At 48.2% G+C, this 17,727-nt stretch overlaps 1 protein-coding gene across 3 annotated transcripts in view; it reads right to left on the bottom strand.

Annotated features, from left to right (window-relative positions):
* Positions 1–17,727, bottom strand: part of LOC102061741 (phospholipid-transporting ATPase ID) — a 108,081-nt gene that overhangs the window by 2,351 nt on the left and 88,003 nt on the right. For all 3 annotated transcript variants that reach the window (XM_074533105.1, XM_005491738.4, XM_026796275.2), the window contains exons 29-30: positions 15,699–15,849; positions 12,657–12,831 (exon numbers count right to left, since the gene is read on the bottom strand). The gene's annotated coding sequence lies outside the window, so the exon portion shown is untranslated. The remainder of the gene's footprint in view (positions 1–12,656; positions 12,832–15,698; positions 15,850–17,727) is intronic.

Raw genomic sequence — 17,727 nt, 5'->3', positions numbered from 1 at the left:
CAGAGAGGAGAATGGAAACTATTTCGGTGCCCTCCCCAGTCCTCCACAAGCACTGCCAATGCTGACGCCAGGAGGTACAAATGCTGGCAGGCTGAGTGCTTGCCTTCATCCCTGCCCCTGCCACAGGACACTGGTATTAACCAATTCCCTAACAGCAACGCCTGTCTGGGGTAGCAGACACCCACACCGAGCAGATGGAGTCGGGGGTTTTTCTTTAAAATCAGAGTAGTGAAGCAGACAAGGGGTTCCTGAAGAAGCACTCCTATTTACAGGTCTGTTCCCAACACAAATGTCTGTACCTTCCTCCCCAAAATACATTCTGCATGCTCCCCAGATCTCAAATTCACATGGCCTCGACCCTCTGCAGCACACACCCCTCTGCAGCATCTCCCTCACCAGTCTGCCTCCCTCAGCAACAGCACTAGGAACTGACAGCCTGTCCCAAAGCTTTGCAGGCAGCAGGAGATCTCAGGTACTAATTAATAAGGAAGAACAAAGCCCTTTCTTGCAGACTGTCTTCTAGGAGATGACTTCTATTTGATCACAGAGATGAGTCAGTGCAAGAAGGGGAGCATGGCTGATTCCACGGTGTCATGCAAGGAGGAAGCAGGGATTCTGCAGGCTGGTGACTGTATTCCTTGGAGAAGGAAGGTGAGAGAGATGGAGGAGTCAAGCCTGCCCCTGCAGTAACAGGGGTTCCCATCTTGCTTCACCTGGTCAAGTGCTTCTCACAGACTCCAGCACCCTGCAGTGTAGGTAGCTTGGCAGGACAAAATTCCTTATTAAGCAGTATCAGTCTCACTGTCCACAAGCATCCCAGGTGTTGGGCAGGATTTCTGCCATCTTGCCTTCTTACCCCATGTTCCAAGGCTGTCAGAACTGAATGCACAACCCAATCGCCCACCTGTGAATTCCAGTAAGGAGGCACATCCTCCTCCCAGTCCTGGGCTGCAGCAAAGCTTACCACTCTACAGGAGCCACAGGTGTTGCACTCACACTGGAAGTGAGCTGTACATGGACATGGAGCTCTTGCTGACAACAGCGAGGTCACAAATAGATCAACTGGGTGTTAGAAAGCCCAACACATTTCAGTCTTAGGCTTATTCCTTCATATACTATGCAGGAATTGGCTGCTAAGGTCAGCACATGCCCACGCACGAGAACCCATTCCATTTTTGCCTCAACTGTGCAGTAAAATCACCCACCAGCTGACCCAGCCTCCCACCTATTTGCTGCAAATCTGCTCCAGTTATGCATGAACTGGAAACAGCTCAGCCCCAGATTCCAGTCAGCTCTCTGGGCTGTAGCTCTGACACCAAGCACTATGCTAGGACAGGTCTTTAATCACCTCTCACCATCGGGTGTGGGGCACAACCTGCCCACCCTTGCAACTGCCAGGCGGCCCCAGCTGCTGCCTCCAGCTCAGAGCTGTACCCCAGCAAAGGGAGCTGTCTGACACCTCCTCCTAAAGGGTGGGCATTTTGACCAATCTCTCATTACCTTCAGTGTGTCCATGCCTCTTGAGCAAACAGAAGGTGGTACAAGCAACAGCAAGCTCTCCATCACAGCACAAAACCTGTGCCTTGCTATCTGCACATGCAACAGCAGGAACATGCCTAGGATATGCATTCTGGCCACATTCGTATTGGCCACAAGGACATCTTCACTCTTTCCTATGTGCTGGACCACTCAGGAGCAAGGCAAATGCAGCTCAGAGTTTCCACCCTGCTTACCCATTGTTTGTGGCAGAAGTCTAAATCCCATGGCAGCCCCACCCAGCACCAACACCATCCAGGCTGTTTGGGAAATGCGGGAGAGAGGGATGTTGGTCAGAGGTGAACTAAGAGCATGGATCTGCTCAACTGGAGCAAGGGGGAACCAGAAAACAGGAGACAACACAAAAGCAGATGATGAAACTTCGTCATAAAGGAAAACTAAAATAATTCTCCATTCCTTCAAGGTCAAATAACATCTCTCTCTCTGACACACAGAGATCAATGTGGGCTGATTGTTATTGACATACGCTCAGCATCTTTTTTGTTCAGTGGGGACAGACACAGGAGCTTTTGAGTGAGGGGTCAAAAATCCAAGCAGACTGATAAAAACATATGTTAGCGCAGTGGAAATGCCTGCCCTTAGCCCTCACATTTCCCTGGGGGATCACCAACCAATCCACACTGAGACTGCCTTCCAAGGGGAGCTAAGGACAGAGGCACAGGAGTCTGTGAGGTTTTGCCGGTCACAGACACGTTCTCAACATCCAAATTCACCATCCCAGCATGATGACCCTGTGTCCCAGTGAGCCCTGCCCACTGCCCAAAACAGCAGTACTGATTTCTTCAGGGCTAGCAACCCAAGGCAGGAGCCACACCTCCAAATGAGGAAATGGCTTCAAAGGAGAAAGTTGTTGCTGGTTTTTAAAAGTTGGACATTTCTTGTTGCTTGCTGTCTTCTAACAGAATTAATTCCCCAAGTTCAGTCCTCTGATGTTTAAGAACATTCTCTGACTTTCCAGCTTATCTTTATCCATGCACAGCTCACCCCTATTCACTCATGTTCCAAAAATGAGCTTTAACGTCAGCATTTATCCAGCCTGTGTTTAAAGTCATATCATTTGAGTTCTCTAATCACTTCACATTAGGTAGGCTTTCCATTTCTTTGATCATACCCATATTCCTTCTCTGGACCCGACCCAGTTTGCACACAGCCTTCAGAGAGTGACTGGAAATGTTCACAGTCTTCCAAGCAAGGTCTCCCATGCCTTAATATACTAAAATTTCTCTATGTCTGCTAGAAATGCTTTGTCCAGTGTGTCCCATTGGATGACATGTATCTTTTCCATGGCTACATCATGTTAGATGCTGACAGTTACCTTGTACATCACTCTGAGACCCTGATTTTTCCCCCCACTGTCACTTTCCCCCAGTGAGCCTTCAGACAGAGCTGAACTTTTTTTGCTCATTTCTCAGGCACACAGCCATTCAATTTTGAACTATCCAGTTCCCATTTGTACTTTTCCTTAAGGAATGATCCCAGCTCTTTATGCTGAATAACAATGAACAGCCTCTGATGATGCTTCCTTAGCTTTGTGTCTTTAGGAAATATCACTATTGAAGTTTTAGTTTTTGGAGCACAGAGCATTATTTCATGTATTGAACAGCTTCCATTTTGAGGCTGATCTCCACTAACAACTTCCCTTCAGAGCAGTAGTTCCTCTTTCAACATTCCTGTTATCTTCCTCTAGTCTGCTTACTGCCTCTTACTTCTCAAAGGGTACTATGAATGGAAGAATTACACACGGATTAAAGGGAGGCAGGACAGGCACTTGAGAGATCCATTTCAGGTTATTAAACAAAAAAAAAATACTAGCAAACGTCCGGGAACAAATAGACAGGATAGGGTACTTTGTGTCCTGCTCCCTCTCTTTGCTGACCATCTGCAATCACTTCCAGAAAAATCATAATGAGCAAGGTGGTTCCTCCATCCCAATCACCGTCTGAATTCCCAACTTGCTGTACTGAGGTCAAATCCTTCCTAGTGCTGGCAATTGATGCTTCACTGCCCAGGAACAGAGGCCCTCACAAGCTCCATAAAAAGTCACAGCACCCAGACTGGGCTAGTGCTGGCACGGCTCCGCACAGGGCTGGGCTCAGTTCCACATACCTCCACACCACTGAGGCATCTATGGGAAAACTAAACCCTGCCCACAAACAGCTGCCTGTCTCCAGGCCTTTCCAGCTCAGGATTCCAGTATGTTTGCACCCCAAAGGAGGCTGGGGTAACAGGGAGATGTGAATCATTTGGAATTCTTTGTGAAAGGGAGAAATGACCCTACACCCCAACTCTTAATGTGCATCTTCTACTCCTAATACTTAGTAATGCCAAAGCAAGAGCACAAAAAAGTAGCTGGATGTTTCTAGACATAGGGAAATCAGAACACAAACAGCAGAGCAGCTCCTGGATCACATCTGAAGGCTCAGCTTGGATCTGATAAGCCAGACTCATAAAGCGGCACAGAAAATCTTGAATTAAAGCAAAGCCTGGACATAACTGATCTAGACTGAGGTTTCAGCGTGTCTGAAGTAGGGCCTCAGCTCTAAGAGCAAAGCTGTTTCTCCAAGCACTCACTCAGATATTGATGCTGCACTTACTGGGAATATAAACTCGCCAGTCAAAACCTTGGCAAAAGAAGCAGAAAAGGTATTATTTAAAAAAAATTTTAAAAGCCTTTTAATCTGGCAAACAATCATTCTGAATCACTCTGAGCAGCCATGGTAGCAGTGGATATTAAGGTGTTAATGGCTTCACTCCTATTAAAATTAGTTTTCAAAGCAGGATCAATGCTGCCTCCAAAGCACCATTTACCTAAATAACTAGTTTCACAATAACTTAATAGTTCCCCACTGCCATGAGGAAAGCCTTAAGTTGCCACATAACATAATACACTGGGGCTGGTGAACTTGGCACCTACAGCAGCGCTGCATTCTGACCTCAAATAAAAATTATGTACTTCCAACTTAGCAGGTGAGAAGCTGCAGGGCTGAGCTGAATGTGCAGCCCTGAAATGGTTCACTGTGCAGCACGCACTGCCCGAGGACGGTGACTGCTCATGGCTCCCATGATGTGTAGCAAAGTGACATTCCCTGCCCACTCTAGGGGCATGGCTGGCCTGACTCAAAGTGAGGGTGACTGCACTGCACACGAGGCTCAGCTCACAGCAACTGCAATGGAAGGGATGAAGCAGAGAGAGGGCAAGCAGAGGAGAAGGAAAACATCACTGTTGGACACACAAGAGGCCACATCCAAGAATGGAAAAAACCCTCCTGCCCTCTTGCTCAAAGAGTGAGTCATAAACATTTCAGTTTTCCAAGGCAACAGTAAGTATGAAAACTGTTCTGGATTTGCCTGCCCAGGGCAGGGAGGTTGTAACTAAATGATCTTTGTAAGGTCCCTTCCAACCCAAACCATTCTATGGTCATATGATTCACACAGAAAACCCTCATTAACATCACTCTGCACATGCCAAACTTCTTCCCTCCCATCCTCGCTCTGAGCAACAGCAAAAGTCAAACAGAGACATCCGTGAACTCGCCAAAAAGAACAGAAAGTTCCCAACAGACTTCCCAGCTCTCAAACATTCCCACTCCATTTTGCAACGAAGCCCGGGGAGTACATAACCACTTTATTAGAGACACATGATATCAGTTTTGGCTGTCTGTCCTGATTTTCCCTCTAAGTTTCTCCAGTTACCACCCACACTGGACACACAGTGCTGCTCTGCACTGTTACCTGCCCCAGCTGTTTTAGTGGCAAATAGAGCAGTGTCTTGGCAGCTGCAAAGCACTCTGTGATTGAAAGACTCTTCAAGATTCACTCCATGCTCACCTATCAGCAGCAACAGAACAGCACAATATTGGCAGGCACAGGGCTCCAGAGCTATACTATTGACTGCCTGGGCTGCTGAGCACCCACATCCCAGCAGGTACCTCAAAAAGCGGCAAAGGGGAGAGGGAACGGGACCACTGAAAACTTCTTGAGGCCGTGTCTTCCACTTGTACATTCACCTGCTGGCTCTCAGATGGAGCAGTTGTCTCTTACCCTTCACCTGTGCTGTCTACAGCCCTGTTAGCTGAAGGGATAAGGGCTATACACAAACAGCAAATTAGCGTAAATTATATCCACTACCACAGCACTTCACACAGCACGGACTGCACATCCCCACCTTTAATCACTGTGCACGACTTGCTCATTCAGAAGGGATCTGTGGTAACTGCAGATCACAGGCAGAGCTTGAGCAATAGTGGCATTTTGCTTTGAAGCAGGCAAACAGTATGTAGGGCTGTGTGAATAGGCATGTCTTGCATGTGCAAGACTTGGAGTCATCCTTCCCTTCTGCCCACACTGGCACACAGCTCATGGACGTTTCCTAAATGGACAAACTGGTGAGAGCTTGAAGACCACACGGAAAAAAGGACAGAAAGGAGTAAACTGCAAAGCAAGTGGGTTAGTTCTCAGGGGAAAACCAGGGGGTGCATTAAAGCATTCCAAAATGTATAAAAGGCTTCTGCCAAGGGTAAGTGGACAAGCTGCTCTTCATGTCCTCAACAACAAAAAGAGGATCCCTGAGAGCCACCCAGGGGAGTTGAGGTATAACAGATAAAACTAACCATTCACTATTCCACCAAAAAAGCATAACAGTCAGGAAGTAAATCAGTTTTCTTAAATTTTTCCATGGTCTTTTATATCTCAGAAGCTCTTTGCTTTATTTATTTAAAGGTATGCACACCTGTTAATCTTCACAGGCCCTTACTGTTAAAAATGGAAAAAATATATTTTTCCAACTTCACTGCAAAACAAATGCCCATGTTACAATCTTGGTCAACTCACAGCATTAGGAAATATCAACAGAAGGGAGAGATTGAATTGCTAAAATGAGGGATATAGCAGGTAATGGTCCTGATCAATGGGAGCTTCCTACTGAGATTAAATAAAGAAACCCAAGGAATGGCATAGGAATGGCATAGCCCAGGTCCACTGTGCCTGCTCAGGGAGATGTGATTATTACATGGCTTTTGGAGGTCTTACTGTCGTGTGACTTCTGTTTGACTCAGAGAAACGGGAAGCCTCTAATGCAGGATTAAAAGCTGAGAGCAATTTATTCTGTGAGGCAGAATACCTGGAGAAACACAAACATGATCCTGGAAAGACACAGCAAATGCACAGGTGCAGCTGCGAGTAGAACAGCACCCTGTGCCAGCTGATCGGGCTGCTAATCCACCTGGCTGTTAAAAACATACTCCAGATGTATCTTTTCCCTAAGCAGAATATGCTCTCTGTGAGCTTTCAGCCAGTGGATTCACCCCTTTTCATCCACCACAGCAAAGAGACCTTTTCCTCAAGAATTCAGTCCTCTTGGAGACGATCCTTGGTCACAGCTGAGAACCCTTCTAAATTTCTCTCTGGTTATTATTAACATTCTCCCATCTACCAGGGCAAGCTGTCATGGATCATCAGTCAGCTGTATTCAAGGTCTCCATGTCAGGTCAGCCCATGATTAAGCAACCTTGTGGCTCAATGTGCTTATCGGTGTACATTTAATTAACACAAAGAGTCTTAACTCACACCTCCCAGCTGCTGTGCAAGTTGTGCAAGGTCTGCCTCCTCCAAAAGTCATGTTCAAACAACAGGCAGCCATACCATGTGCAGACAGGCATACAGAGCCAGAAATGGGAAATTTGTTGGCTGTGGGCAATGATTTCACTGAGGTTGGAGAAGCACCCCCTGTGAAGGAAATGCTGCAGGGATAAAGGGGATCTGTGTGTGGGAGGAAATCCTGCTCTGTTCTTTAAAATAGAAAATAAAAGCTGGCAGAGGCAAAGCCCAGGCAGCAGTGGTGAGACAGGCCACAAAGGCAAAGCAGGTCACAGGAGACGGCTGACAAACGTGCCAAGCTTGGATTGTGTTGGGCAGACTGAAATAGGGCTCAGCCTCCTGTGAGGCAGATGAAAGAGCTGGGGCAGAGCTCCACACGCTCCCCATGGAGACATCTCGGCACCCCAGGAACTTCTGGAATCCCTGGTGTGTGACTCTGGCACCATAGAGACTACAGGAGAATAGTCTCGAAGGCTATTCTAGATAGAAGAGCCATTAGAAAACTACCAAGAAACATCCACCAAAGAGGTGCTTAAGGACAAGAAACAAGACATCCCCACATACTCCAGACACATTCCAGTGTGGAACAAGAGCATGCCAGAGTGGAAGGAGCCCTAAAAGAGCCCTCAGGAGCTCTGTAATATATGATGATACACAGAGCCTTGGCTGAGGCCTAGTAATAAGCACCACCGTGGTGACTCAGAGAGCTCTTTGCTGGCTGGACACAGGAGAGCAGCAGGAAGGAACAGAATAACTGAGGAGCAGGAAGCCCCTGATGAAGGACTGGCTGCCCAGAGCACGTTCCTGGAGAAACAGAAACATGCTTTTCATCTCCATGACGTACTTCCATGTCCGGACAATTCTGAAGCCTGTGCTTTCAACATGTGCTTAAGAAAGCCTTCCATCCTGCGCACACACCCAGCCTGTGGCTCTGGACACACAGCATAGAAAAGAGAAGACCAGCCAAAAGGTGAGAGGGCAAGAATGATGGAGCACTGGAGATACAACAGTACAAGCCAGAAGCCAAGCATCTGCTCTGCTCTCTCACTTGTTCTCAATACAACAGCCAGGGAAAATGCTTGGTCATGATGTTCCAACAGGACCTGCTCTCCATCCCTGGGAACATCTGCCAGAATTAGTAATCCCATATCAGAGGAGGTGAAGCATAGAGTGTCCAATAGCACTTGTAACCTTTTTAGCAATTTTCACCTGCTTGCTGCTTTCACAGCAATCTTCTCTTTCAGCTTAAAATAAATGCAGCCCTTCTGAAAGTGCTCAAAGACTACAGAACCACCGAATCACTGAGGTTGGAAAAGATCTCTAAGATCATCAAGTCCAGCTGTAACCACCCAGCCCTTCCCCTACAATGCCAGAAAGTGGAACTGATGTATCTGGGGATGCAAACCTGGGGCAATGAACTATAAAGGGGGATTAATGCTATCATTCTGAATTCTGATGCATCTGAAAGAGATGCATCCCTGTCCGTGATACAGCTGCTGACAACTCAGAGCAAACAGGTGAGCGCCAGCTTTGCCCCTGTGTTTGCACCCAGAGGACATCTCACCTCTTCTCCTGTGCGTGAGGCTTCATGTATTAAGCTGTGTAATTAAGCAATGGGTGCTCTACTCCCACAGGGGCTTCTACATTCCATATGAGACCAGGCCCGAGTGGAGCCACATCAGCCGTCTATCTCCAAGAGGCATTAGCTCTTTCTTCAGACAGGGCTTCTTTGAGCATGAACCCCTCAAGAAGCCTTTTTGTAAGCTCTGGGCTTCACACACAGAGCACAAGGGCTAAGGGAGCTCTGCTGCCTTGCAGGGAGGTCTCCTGCCTTCCAGCATACACCATGATGCTGCTGCAGCTTGGCAGTAGCTGAGTTGCATAACCAGCACAGAACCTGACCAACAACAATCAAAACTCAGCCTGAGGGAAGCAAACCACAGCTCCAGCTTCACAGTGGGATGGTGCATCCTGCACTGGCTGCACAGCTCAAGATTCATGGCTCCCCAGGTATTTCTGCTGCATAGTCCAGCTCTCAGTTATAGACACCAACTACACCATGAAAAGGGAAAAAATTTGGGATAATGTTTGTGTTTATATGGATGCCAAGAATGTCCAGAGCTACAGCCATAATGCAACAGACATTTAATATCCTTTCCACAGTTAAACTAATCTCCAGCTATCAGTCCTCAGGATAAACCTAACCCAGAACCAGAATGCCTCCATATCCCATTCTACAGCCCAAGACTTTCTAACGAGGCAGCGAGCCCTGGCCACCAGCAGGGACCTAGCAGCAGGCTAGATTAAAGCTAGATTAAATTTCCTGTACCTCTCATTAGACTCAGTGATAATGCTCAGAACACACAGGGAAAGCCCAGTGGCAAATAACCTAATTAGAAGTGAAAGTCTCACACCTTCCTGGTGACCAGTACATCTGCTGAAGCTGAGGGCCACAGTCCTTTGTAGTCAGCAGGACAGCAAGAAGATGAAAACAGGGGAAGCTGTTCTGGGCCCCCTCCTGCTGCCCCCACCAAGGGTCCAATGCTGCTCTCTATGGAAGATTCCCAACACTTTGGCTGAAATGACGCCAGCACTTGGGCAGGGCTTGGTGTTATTTTTAACACTTGCTCACATAACTCTTTGGATGAATCCTGGGAAGAGCTTGTCACCAAAATAGTACACTGTGGGCACTATTTATACACCCACTGGCAGCATCGCAGGATAAGCTAGAGCACCCCTTTATCCTCCTCACAGGGATACAGCGGGCCCTAAAACATGGTTTGTTGTTTGGGGTAGTTCTCAGAAGTGAGCCCTCACCTGCAGGAGGCCTGGCCCCCCTGTTTTGTCCTGCTGAGGAGACAGACTCTTGTCCATATGGGAGGGAAGCCCAGGTACATTAGGCTTGGGGAAGATGGATGGCTGAGTGCACATCCCAGCTGCTGTGGACTAAAAAGGGAACAGTTGTGCCTAAACACAGAAAATGCTGATGCCTTCCTATTTTATCTCTCCTTGGCTGCTGCAGGGAAATCCAGCAGGGACTGGGTTTCTTGGTTGTCTCCTCTTTTCCCAATGTGGGAGCAGCAAAGGTGTGCGGTGGCGGGGGCAGGTGCCTTAAATGTCAGCAAGGTTCACTGGAAAGGAGGCACCAGACTAGCAAGACTGACTGCCCTTTATCCCTAGGGACAGCAGCAGCTTCAGGACTTTCTATATAAAAACAGTGTGCCCTGAAGCACTAAAGGAAAAAAAAAAATCAAAAGCAAACAACCCTTTTGAGACTATGCAAGGAAAAGAGGCTCTTCCCCTGTCTTATTTTCTGGGTTAAAAATAACTTCTCTAAAGCCATTCCTGAGCCTATTGGAACTTCCTTGATTTTTGTCTTCAGTGAGTTTCTCCTCCCACTCCCTTTCTCCCAAGACACATCAGACTGCTCTCTGCTCTCACATCTCCTGGAGAAGCAGGTGACATGACCTGAAGAACATGCACAGGATGCTGCATGAGAACAGACAAGACAGAGAAAAGAAGACTCCATCTTGAAGCAGAAAAGTTTGATTTTTCCAGTATGTAGGTTAAAAAAAAAAAAAGTATATACCCATCGCCTTTCCCTGCAAGAGAGGCTACAGCCTGAGCAGCATACTGGCTGTCTATTAGAGCTACAGAACAATGCAAAATAAACCCACTAATTGACACATGCTGCAAAGGCAGGGGCAGGACTGGCCACATTATCCGGTCATTAATGGTCACATTACTTTTAGCAGAACAAATAGAAGGGATCAGCTCCTACCTTGCCAGACACAACCACCCCAGGACGTGGGCTCAGCTCAGCGCAGCTGGAAGCCGAGTGCAGCAGCACTGGCATGAGAGGCACAGGAGGAACACAGCACGCAGGGCCAGCGATAATCCAAGGGAAAACCAGCTCGTCCCCGTGCGGCTCGGGGATCAGCGAGCCGGGCTGCGGGGAGTCTCCGCCGGCGGCTCCCCTGTGGATGCAGGATGGCGGGCACAGGCAAGATGACAAGGCACTTCTTCCAGACAGGAGCTGGCTGAGGAATTCCCGCTGCTGCCAGCCACCTGCCCCCCGTCAGGCACAGCGGTGCCACGGTCTCACTCAGGGAGCATGTGGGCAGCAGCGAGGAGCGAGGGCCAGAGTGCTAATGAAAGCGCCAGTGTAAATACAGATGCGCACAGGAGAGGGCTATGGCAGAAATGCAGCTCGTGTTACACAGAGCCATTTACAGCAGGCGCAGAAAGCGGGGACAGCGCGGCAGGGCTGTGCGGGATGGATCCACCGCCTGCCTGCTCGGACAGGGAAGGATGGATCCACCGCCTGCCTGCTCGTACAGGGAGGGAGGGATGGATGGATGGATCCACCGCCTGCCTGCTCGGACAGGGAGGGAGGGATGGATGGATCCACGCCTGCCTGCTTGGACAGGGAGGGAGGGATCCACTGCCTGCCTGCTCGGACAGGGAAGGATGGATGGATGGATGGATCCACTGCCTGCCTGCTCGGACAGGGAGGGAGGGAGAGAGGGATGGATCTACTGCCTGCCAGGGGAAGCATGGGGTGAAGTGACCACTAGCGAGGGGTCTGCATTCTCCATCAGATCCTAAGCTCCATACGCAGTAAGTGCTAGCAGTAACACAAACCGATCCCACCACTCCCCATGCTGCACCCCAGCTGGCACATCCCCACGCTTTCCCTGGGGCAGGGTGCCACAGCAGCCCACCACGCCAGGGAGAAAGGCTGGTTGGAGCACTGCTCCATTCACCTGCCCTGACCCACTCCTGTTGTCCAGGCCTGCTTCCCAGGCTCCAGGTCTCCACATCTTTGACACTTACCCATCTCTCCCCAGTTCAATGTCTTTGGTAACACCTGCCAGGATTCTTCTTTCCTTGCCATCTCAGGGTACTTTACAAGCTGTACTGCAGCTGGATTTACGGCAAATATGGAACATGGGGAATAGGGACTAGGCTGGCATCACAGACTATTCTGAATTGGAAGGGACCCACAAGGACCATCAAGTCCAACCCTTAAGTGAATGTCCATTCAGGGGTCAAACCCACAACCTTGGCATTATAAGCACCGTGCTCTAATCAGCTGAGCTCATCTCAAGGTTAAGAAGCAAGGTTTAAAGGGTTCAGGGTCTTTTTCTCCACTGTGCCTTCAACTAGAATCAGCAGCAGAGGAGAGATTCGCAGGCTTCATGCATACCCATTTAACAAGCCTTGGAAGATCTTAGGGAGAGGCTGGGAAGGAGCTGTTTCAGGACATTTCAGAGCCCAGCAGGCACTGCCTATAAGCCCTGTGCCAGGCAGGCATATAGCCCACACCAGTGACTCTGGGTGAAACTGGCAACGAAGAACAAGGAGTTCCTGTAGTTCTCGAGCAACCACTGTCTGTAAGCATCTGGGGATCTCCAGCTCAGTGGTGTAAAACCTCAAGAAGACCATTTTCCCACTCGGTGCCTCAGTTTCCCCCCTTGAAAAACAAGGACTATAACACTTACCAAGCTGCTGTGGATGCTGCAAAGTTAACTTCCTCATGGGATGCTGGAGCCCGTGAACAGGAATGAGCATTCTGTGGGACTCTCTTCCCACCCACACAGCTGAGATCCCTTGTGGCTTCCCTCAACATACAAGCTACTGCTTGCAGCTTCCTTCACCCTCAGCACAGCAGGTACCCTGCAAAGACAGGGATCCCCATTACCCCCAAAAGCAGGAGCATCAACCCCTCTACCAGCTGCGCCCAGGCCATTTGCCAGGCAGGAATGCAGTGCACCAGCCTCGGCCGAGCTGTCAAAGCAGCGGAAGGGCTGAGGCTGCACTGCTCTGGAATTCCAGAAACGCACAAACACCCTGTCAGCCTGCACCAGGAATGACTCCTCCCTGCCCCGGACCAGGCTGAATCACTGGAAATACCAAAACAACTATGAGGTCACGTTCCCCGAACAAAGAACTGGAGCCAGATATAGCTGCACGGAGCAGTGTGCTAAAAGGGGACTCGCTGTAGGGGCTGGGGGCTCTGGCAGACAGGCACCATGGGCATTTGTCTCGTTTAAAAACAGCTTGGGGCTGCCAGGAGACTTTTTTTCTTCTCTGTAGGGAACAGGGAATTGGCTTTAAAGCTCTATCCTTCCCGCTAAAAGAGGGACAAACATTCTAATGTTTATGAGTTCAAGGAACAAGGCAGAAGTAAAATTATGACTGGATTCTGAGTCCAGTGTTCCCAAAAATCTCATTGTGATACAATGATCAGGCTTAACCAGTGAAGAACCCATTTGCAGCAAACTGAATAGCAGACAAAATATGGTATGTCCATTACTGCTTTTGCTCCAGCCTCAGCCAGCTTCCACAAAAAAAACCCCAAACCAAAAAAAAAAAAAAAAACCACCAACAACAACAACACAAAAACAACCAAACAACAACAACAAAGCTAAAACAAACCAAACAAACCAAAATGCCAGGAACATTGATTTGGTAAGTTTTCAACAGGATGATCAGCAAGTAAGAAGGGCTGCTGTCAATGCTTCAAAAATGAGAACTTCATTATCAGCAAATAATGTATATACATGTCTCCTTTCCTTGCAAGAGAGGCTACATCCTGAGCAGCATACTGGCTGTCTATCAGAGCTACAGAATAATGCAAAATAAACACACCAAAAAGCCTTTTCAAGGCTTCTCAAGGCTTTATAGTTCTAAACTTTCATAGATCTCTGTGGAGAGAGACTGGAGACATTTTGCTATTTAGACTGTGAAGGAAATTGCAACATAAGACTTGGAAAGGATAAAGGAATTCACAATAGAATTTGCAATAGTCTGTTCTTTCCCCTTTCCGTAGGACAAGACATTTGGATGGATAACAACACCACCCACAGTTATGCGAATAAGAGGCTCTAAGAATCCAGACTTTGCTCCATCAGGGGACAAACCATATTTTAATCATACGCCAAGAGGGAAAAATGATAGGACTGGACAGCTAATGCCAAGCATGCCACCTGCCTGGCAGGGCAGGGCTCACTGGGCTGGCACACCCTGCAACAACCACAGCAGTACCTGGCACACCGAGCCAGCAGATGGGCTGTGCCTGCATCAGTCCTGTTCTCCTGGAAGTCCATCCAGATTTGCTAATAAAAATGATAAGAAAATCTGTGGTGAGCTGTGCGTGACTCCCACAGGAGACTCATGAGAGCAGAAGTGTTCAAAACCAAATCAGTTCATCTTCACCCCACTGTTCCAGCACGCTCTGGTAACCAGAACCACCTGAGAGGGTTGCACCACAAATCCTTCTGGTCTAGTGCCCTATCCCTGACAATGTGGCACTGGCACATAAAATTCACAGAGTGATTTCACTGAGTGCAGTCAGAGTGATCTCTCCCCTAAAGACACATTCTTCCAGCCTGCAACAATCAGGAGCTCCTACAGCTGGAGGTCACACACTGACCATCATGTTTCAAACACTGAAACACATCTCTGCCATTGAGGTGTCTGGTTCCTTTTGGAATCTGTGTGTATTTTCAGTCTTCATGCCATCTCGTAGCAACATGTTCTACAAATCAACTGTGTTGAAAAAGGACTTCCTCAGCCTCCTGTCTAATAAATTATTTTGCTGGATGCACTTCCTCTGTGCTGTGGGAAATAGCAAAGTTTATTAAGGTCAGTCTTTACTCCTCCCTGCTGAATCCTCTATTACAGATGTTTGCTCTTTCCCAGTATCATCTACTTTTTCTTGTTTCATCTCTCTTCCTACAGAAGTTATCCCAGTCCCTTAATCATCCCCATTACACTTTTCTCTATCATTTCCAGGTCTACATTACTCTTTCTGAAAGAGGGTGACCAGCTGGTATGTCATACCCAGATGCAGGCACAACGTGTATCTAGTATACAAGAATATATACCAACAAATTTGGTTTCCAGTGTTTTTTGGCTACAGCTGAACATTTAGGTGATGTGCTCAGATAACAATCCATAGTGACTCCAAAGAGCTTGTTGTGGGAAGTGAGAAACTGTTTCCAGATCACCATTACATGTGGCATTTATCAGCACGATCTCCCACTTGCTGTTTTACCAAGCTAATAGTTCTGCATGATGCTCCTGTAATTCCTCAAGAAATTTTCAAACCAACCACCCAGACCAATTCAGAATCACTAGAAAATTACAGTCTTCACCCTGTTTTCCAAACCACAGCTGGATGTGTTGCACAGGCACCCCTGGGACCAGGCACTGCAGGTACCAGAGCTGTGATGCCCTGCAAAGCACAGCATTTGACAAGGAGTGTTCCAAGCACAGTGACCAGGAATGCTACATAACCTTTCAGGTCCCTTCCAACCCAAACCATGCTACATTTCCTGGCTACCAGGAACCTGTTAAGAAAATAAAGCTTTAATTGAAAATATGATTCAGCACCATCACCATTCTGCCAAAGATCCCTGAAAGAGCCTGCAGTGTTGGGTGGCAGAGACCATGCTCATCCACTGAGGACTCAGGTGGAAGTGCAGAGTCCACATGAATGCTTAAGTAACCAGAAATAAATATGCTCACCAAACACTCACCCCAGGCACAAGAGATGTGAACTGTGGAAACCATAATTTCCAGTCCAGGCAAAATGAGGAGATGGAGAAACTGTGGGCTTCAGGTGAGCAGCAGGTACCAGCAGCAAAACCTCAATGAGGCTTCATGCTCCAGAATCAGAAGAACAGAGACCTAGAGACAGCGAAGCTCATTAAACACCCTGCTATGAATCCAGGGCTTTGGTGAAGAGCTGGGAATTAAGTACTCAGTGGAAGGCAGATTACATAAGGAAAAAAAGAACTGGGGGTAACCAGCCTCCCTGTACATCTGGGAGGGACACTACAAGCAGGGAAACTCCTTACAACCAAGTTTAACCTGAAGCACTCCAAGTTGATCTGGCAAACCAGCAGGTTCTGACACCTGGCCTGGCTGCAGCAGAGGTTACCACAGGAAAGAGCATCTACAACTACATAAAGTAATTTCATTTCATATCTTCCCAGAGCTCAAAGCTCAGGAATGAAGTGGAAAAGGGTGAAGGAGCACTTCATCTATCCCTCATCTGTTTTGTACAAAATACTGCTCATACTCCCAGAAGGGAGACAGAAATTAGGTTTTAATAAACCGTAAGCCCTATGCAATATCATGGTTTGGGACATTACATTCTCCAGCTCACATTAAAAAAAAAAAAGAATTATTCCTGGACATTGTCCATTGAACACTGCCCTGTCAACAGATGTACTGACCCATCCAAAAGGCAACACAACGAAGCCACAGAGTTAGGAAAATGCAGGATACCAGGCAGCCTGCGCAGGAAAATGTGTCAGACAGCATCTGCTGCCACAGCAAAAACTGAAACAGAAGCAGAACTGCAGAGATACTACTGCACAGCCATAAACCAGGCTTGCACCTTCTGAATATTCCATGATCCCTTATCCACAGCCTGAAGCTTTTTGAGGGATGACTGCCAGGAGGTGAGGAAGCCTCTAAAGCAGCTGCTCTAGGTGTTGCTGTCTAAGACAAAACGATGCAAACCCACTGCTGCCAGCAAAAGGTCACCAGACTGGAACCCTGCCCAGCAGCTCCCACAAAGCACACTGACTAGCAGAGTCTCAGACTGCAATTTTTCAACATGAGAGTACAAATTAGTTTTCTAAATACAGACCTGTTCTCTTCTTGGAATGAACGGCCTGGATGCCCGCAGGGCTGATGAAGGCTAGCACTTGATGACACAAAAGCCTTCAGTTTAAAATCCAGGGCAGCTACTGACTCCCTGAGTCACCTTGGTGTGCGTACTTCAGGCCCCAGCTCCCTGGTGAACGAGGAAATACTGATGCTCCCTGCCTCTCCAAGGAGCCAGAATGCAGTAAAGCTAAAGAGATCTCAGGATCCCTGCCACAAATCCCAAAATTAAGGGAAGCAAACAGGACTGCTCATTATGTGCAAAAGCGAGGCCTCCTCTATGAAGGGCCCGATTTGGATGTGGAGGCAGGATGCAGACAGTAACAAAAACACTGGCCTTCCCTGGAGACCCACTGCTCAGATCACACAATGCTGTGTTTGTGGGGTGACCTGTGGGGCTGGTGAGGGCACCTGCAGGCCTGGCACTCAGGCCTGAGACCAGCTGCTCCCGCAGTGCCCACAAGGAACTCAGCAGCACAGCCCTCACCAGGACACACACAGCTCCCCCACAGCCAGCACGATGCTCACAGAGAACATGCAAAAAGCCAGCAGTTGGGTCATATGTTTTCCCAATTCAGAGGAAGCCTGGCCCAGCTCCGATATCCCACAACATCTCCTGGTGTTGGGAGAGGGGGGTGGAAAAGTCGAGATCCATTTATAGCTGGAAAGTCTAGCAGAGGGCTCAACGTTGGGTGGAAAAGCAGGAGCTGACAGCTCCGTACAGTCAGCTCCACCCAGCTGGAGAGGAGAGGCAGGCTGGGGAAAGAGACAGGGCTATGGAAACCTCTTTCCTTCAATTTGGGGGTGATGGGAGAGAGGTGGCTTCCCTATAGCGCCAGGAAGAGAAAAAACACTCTCTACTTCTAAATTCAGTAAAAGAAGCAGGGCAGC

Source organism: Zonotrichia albicollis, chromosome Z, assembly GCF_047830755.1.
Source record: "Zonotrichia albicollis isolate bZonAlb1 chromosome Z, bZonAlb1.hap1, whole genome shotgun sequence".
In the NCBI taxonomy this organism is placed as follows: domain Eukaryota; kingdom Metazoa; phylum Chordata; class Aves; order Passeriformes; family Passerellidae; genus Zonotrichia; species Zonotrichia albicollis.
This window is presented reverse-complemented; position numbering and strand designations above follow the sequence as displayed.